At 40.3% G+C, this 5,652-nt stretch overlaps 1 non-coding gene across 1 annotated transcript; it reads right to left on the reverse strand.

Moving 5' to 3' along the window:
• Nucleotides 1-5,139: 5,139 nt before the first annotated feature.
• LOC119629526 (U12 minor spliceosomal RNA) lies at nt 5,140-5,290 on the reverse strand. Its single transcript, XR_005245506.1, has one exon. It is a non-coding gene; the product is annotated as a U12 minor spliceosomal RNA (small nuclear RNA).
• Nucleotides 5,291-5,652: the final 362 nt, after the last annotated feature.

Consider the following 5,652-nt stretch of genomic DNA (forward strand, 5'->3'; position numbering starts at 1 on the left):
TTTTTTATTTTTTTTGTTGTGTGCCCCTCTCCCCCTCCCCTACGGGTATAAGCCACCTCCATTCCTTTCCAACTTCCTCTATCTTTGCCCATATGTGTCCTACTACTTTCCTGCTGTGTCAGTCATCGACCAAACTATTCTGCTATCTTCCCATGTTCCTTTACATTTGAACTTTGCCATTTACTTTGATGAATCTGTGGCGGATAGCTATCATACAAACGCAAAATATTTGACAGACGCCTGAATCTCGCTTACGATATTTTCAAGATAAGCTTGCACATATACAAGTTCTAACAACAACATTCGGACTGTCGGTCTACCGAGCAATATTACACGTTTGTTGGAAGATCTTCCCTTTTGTCGTATATCTATAAGTCCATCCCTTACTTATCTTATCTTATCTTAGTAATATTAAGTGCCTTGCCCAGGTCTACTTCTGTTTCAGACTACAATGAAGGGCATCTGTTTAATTTAGTTTTCAAGTGGATTACTTACTGCAAAAGCGTCTCTAGAGCATGTAGCAGCCGTGTGCAATCATTAACCTAGCGTAGCGCGGTCAAAATGGAATAGATACAAATATCTATAACAGGTTCATTGAAGGGCGCTGTGCCCACACCCTGGACCATGGGTAGCCGGGTTTTTCTCGTTTATTTCTCAATTTCGTGTTTCGTTCCGTTGCGTGTTGGCAAAATCAAAATTTTGTATTTTACTTTATCAGTGAAAACCTATGACCGGCTAGCGTAAATTAAACTTGAGAGAATGAAATAGAAATTTATGAAAACTTAAATCACTGGCATACTATTTATACTGTGACGCAAGTGTGAATAGTCACTGCACACGGTTAGTTCGAGTCGAACGTTAAATATAAGTTTGTTTACATAAAATCTCTGCTTACAACCAGGTGGGTCTTCTGTGAAACTGGCAATTTATTGGTTATCGTACTAGATATGTAAAATAGGTAATGAATGACGCCAGATAAAACCGTTCATGAGTTAAAAAAAAACACTAAACTATGTTCTTATTTACTATCATTGATCAAACAGACGTAGTATGAATAGATATTTAAAAGTTTATTTTCGTAACTCGTTATGTGCATGTAGCTTACAATCCATCAGCTATTGAGTAATTGCGGGGCCCACGGACATTATTGGTGGTAGGACCTCTTTGGAGTCCGCACGGGTTGGTATCACCGCCCTGCTTATTTCTGCCGTGAAGCAGTAATGCGTTTCAGTTTGAAGGGTGGGGCAGCCGTTGTAACTATACTTGAGACAGAACTTATATCTCAAGGTGGGTGGCGGCATTTACGTTGTAGATGTCTATGGGCTCCAGTACCCACTTAACACCAGGTGGGCTGTGAGCTCGTACAACCATCTAAGCAAAAAAAAAGTCATAAATCCTGTATTAAATACAAATTTTGAATATTTTGCCGGTTGACATGCCGAACAATACCAGCCGCTCGGTGGAAGATTTAGGAGAAGATAATGTCTACGTGATCTATTGGCAATTAGCGCAGAACTTACGAATAAGCCTCAAGCATTAAAACGAACCAAAAAAATGTTAAGGAACGTAATAATACCATTTATTTACATGTTGGCTCCGAACTCGGCAAGTTTGCCAAACGACATAAATTCGCCCACCACTCTCTGGACTTTTCCAATTATGCCCGACTCTTTATTATTCACGTCACGTTGTTGTTGTTTGACTGTAACATGGATCCAATGAAATGTATGTTTCGTTATTATAATAGTATGAAGGAAGTTGGAGTTTTTTTCTCACCATGAATACCATTTTGTTTTATTGCTTAGATGGGTGAACGAGCTCACAGCCCACCTGGTGTTAAGTGGTTACAGGAGCCCATAGATAGAACGTAAATGCCGCCACCCACCTTGAGATATGAGTTCTAAGGTCTCAGTATAGTTACAACGGCTACCCCACCCTTCAAACCGAAACGCATTACTGCTTCACGGCAGAAATAGGCAGGGTGGTGATACCTACCCGTGCGGATTCACAAGAGGTCCTACCACCAATAATGTCCGTGGGCCCCGCAATTACTCAATAGCTGATGGATTGTAAGCTACCTGCATACCACGAGTTACGGAATTAAATATTTAAATAGTTATTCATACTACCTCTGTTTGTTAGTCACGTTAGATAGTACTGGATGACTATCGGCGCCGGTAACCCCTCACCATCAAATAGGCCGTATGTTTGACTGCCATCGATGCCAAGAAATCCTCACCTTAGAAATTTCCATAGCTGTTCGGCATAGTGGCATTGATTTTTCTACACCGGCCACCGTACTGCCATCGCTTATCATCAGAAAATACCTGCCTATCCGCGCTAAACAAAACATCGCTATCATTGACAAAAACTATTCGTAGAATTACGAAACTCCCCTACGGAAGTGAAAACCACCCCTGTTGCGGAGGGTAACAGAGATATATTACTGTCTTGAGCATAACCTGGGGTTTACGTTGGGTTCTTTGACACAATGACGTCACCGTTCATGTTTGTGCTCTAACGTTCGATGTTCAAATGAATACGGACACTAAAAGCTAGCTATTAAACCGAATACATTTTTTTATTTTATTGCTTAGTTAGATGGAAGAGCTAACGACCCACCTGGTTTTAAGCTGTTACCAGAGCCCATAGACATCTATAACGTAAATGGGGCCACCTACCTTGAGATACTGAGTTCTTAGGTCTCAGTTTTTACAGTACAACGGCTGCCCCACCTTCAAACCGAAACGCATTACTGCTTTACGGCAGAAATAAGCGGGGCGGTGGTACCTATCCGTGCGGACTCAAAATACGTCCTATTATCAGTAATTACACAAATTATATTTTTGTGAATTTGATTTTTATTACATGATATTATTTCATTAACGTGGAAGTCAATCGTGAACATTTGTTAAATACATAAATATTTCGTTAGAAAAATTGGTACCCGCCAGCGGGATTCGAACACCGGTGCATCGCTACATACGAATGCATCGGACGCCTTATACTTTAGGCCACGACGACTTCAAAAATTTTCCGACTAGGAACATAATTACTATAGATGGGCGAAAAGACAGCTTAAGTTGCTTACTTAAGGTTCAATGGATATCACACTACATTCTTGGCTTCATCGTGTCCAAGAACTAGATCGCGATTAAACATGCTTCTAACGTAGGCATTCTCAATGCGCTCTACTAAACAAAATAGTCTAGATTTAATACAGCCTAAGCAAATCCAGCATTAGCGTCATGATATTCTCACCACGCAACACTTAAGACGTGCGGCGTCTAGTCTAGGTCAGAATCTACGATTAGACCGTATTTGTAAGACAATAGGCTAACTGTTCTGCCTATTTAGTTATATGTGCGGGTGCAGGAATGCAATTGAGTTCATGCATATTTAATTTATATATTCAAGGAGACAGTTTGTTTGTTTATTGTCGCAATGGCTGAACCATTTTACATATATTTGGTTTTTGCTTTTATTTGAATCGACTCTCCAATAGATAATTTGAAGTCGTCGTGGCCTAACGGATAAGACGTCCGGTGCATTCGTGTTGAGCGATGCACCGGTGTTCGAATCCCGCAGGCGGGTACCAATTTTTCTAATGAAATACGTACTCAACAAATGTTCACGATTGATTTCCACGGTGAAGGAATAACATCGTGTAATAAAAATGAAACCCGCAAAATTATAATTTGCGTAATTACTGATGGTAGGACCTCTTGCGAGTCCGCACGGGTAGGTACCACCGCCCCGCCTATGTCTGCCGTGAAGCAGTAATGCGTTTCGGTTTGAAGGGTGGGGCAGTCGTTGTAACTATAATTGAGACCTTAGAACTTATATCTCAAGGTGGGTGGCGCATTTACGTTGTAGATGTCTATGGGCTCCAGTAACCACTTAACACCAGGTGGGCTGTGAGCTAGTCCACTCATCTAAGCAATAAAAAAAAAAAAGACAGACATGCAAATTTCTTTTTTTATTACACTAATCGCCAATAGCCCTCTTAATAATTCAGATAAATTACTTCTAATGCATTGCAGTGAAATCGATGCAATAATTTCTGTATAATTAAATATTATATAATTTCTGTATAGTCCTTGAAATAATTGATCACGATTAGGTAGGGACAAAAAACCAATAGCTGAAAGAGAAAAAAAGAATGCGTTATCCGTTATCATTAGCGGGCGTATCGTTATAAACAGATATGCTCAGCTTGAAGAGTGGGTAGTTATTGTACTACATATAAAACTGAGACTTAAAAATTTCAACTGGTGGTAGGCCTATTTCTGCCGTGAAGCAGTAATGCGTTTCGGTTTGAAGGTTGGGGCAGCCGTTGTAACTGTACTTGAGAACTTAGAACTTATATCTCAAGGTGTGTGGCACATTTACGTTGTAGATGTCCACAACGTAAATGCTCCAGTAACCACTTAACACCAGGCTGTGAGATCGTCCCCACATCCAAGCAATAAAAAAAAATATGTCCCTTTTTTTCTCTACCTATTCGCTGGCAGCCTAAGAGGCTATTGCAGCTACGCCCGGACGGGTACGTGAGCTCACGGGCTCAACCTGAGAAAATATGTTAACACTAGTCTTAGTAAGAGCAGTGCTTCACTGAATCTACCACCGGATCGGACACGCGACCCACGGAAAAGATCCGGAGAGAAACTCATGCCTCCAGTTGGGTATTGGGGTTTACGTTATTGGTGGTTATTGGCCCCGGTAACCGCTTAAGAACAGGTGGGTCGAAGGCACGTCCACCATCTAAGCAATAAAAAAAGAGACACATTCAAATTTAAGTTCAATAAATTTCGGGTTCACTAAGCTACAATTAGTCCATTGAAATGTTACATTTTTTATATGGGTAGTATAATAAAATAAAATTGGATTATTTGAAAAACGCAACCCTAAAATGTAACTTTTCAATGGACTACAAACGGCTTAAAAAAACTCTACTACTCGTATAGGCAAGACCTCTTTCGATGGATGAATGCAATACAGCTTACCGACTGACAAATGAGCTTAACGCTTGGTCGATGTTAAATTTAGAACTCATTATAGATATCGGATAAAGTTAAAATTGTCAACTCACTAAGTCCCATAAAGTCCCATTTCCCAGGAACCGAAGGAGGACCGCGGAGGGCAAATCGCTTCACCCGAGCCGCTTGCAAAGTAGGCGAGCGGCTCAAGGGGACGACCTGTACCCAACAAAAATAAGTTCGCCCTAATAAGGACAATTGCCAAGTGTTACCAAGGCCCAATAATTTCCTTACTCATTAGATTGAGGCACGAAGTTTATTACATGGCCATTATAATATATAGGTTGGTTGAGCATAAACCTATAGCGCGATGTAAAAAACGCACAACGCCATCTATTGAGGACATTGCAAACTAAATAAAAGAATGAGTTGATTGTTATTTGCGGACACTGTTGCAGATGCTGTCAAACAAATGGTGCGTATGACGTCACAGGAAATGTTTAATCTATTTTTTGACGTTTTTATTTAAGCCGTGACGTGTAATGTACGTACTGACATTACAAGTGATGCGTTGCAATTTATATTCAATTATTCATTTTCCATTTAGGTTAATAATACAACAAGTTTAAATTGTTATAACAAGCCGTGTTAAGATCACGGATGCTCATTGTCA

This window comes from Bombyx mori, chromosome 14 (genome assembly GCF_030269925.1).
Source record: "Bombyx mori chromosome 14, ASM3026992v2".
NCBI lineage: Eukaryota > Metazoa > Arthropoda > Insecta > Lepidoptera > Bombycidae > Bombyx > Bombyx mori.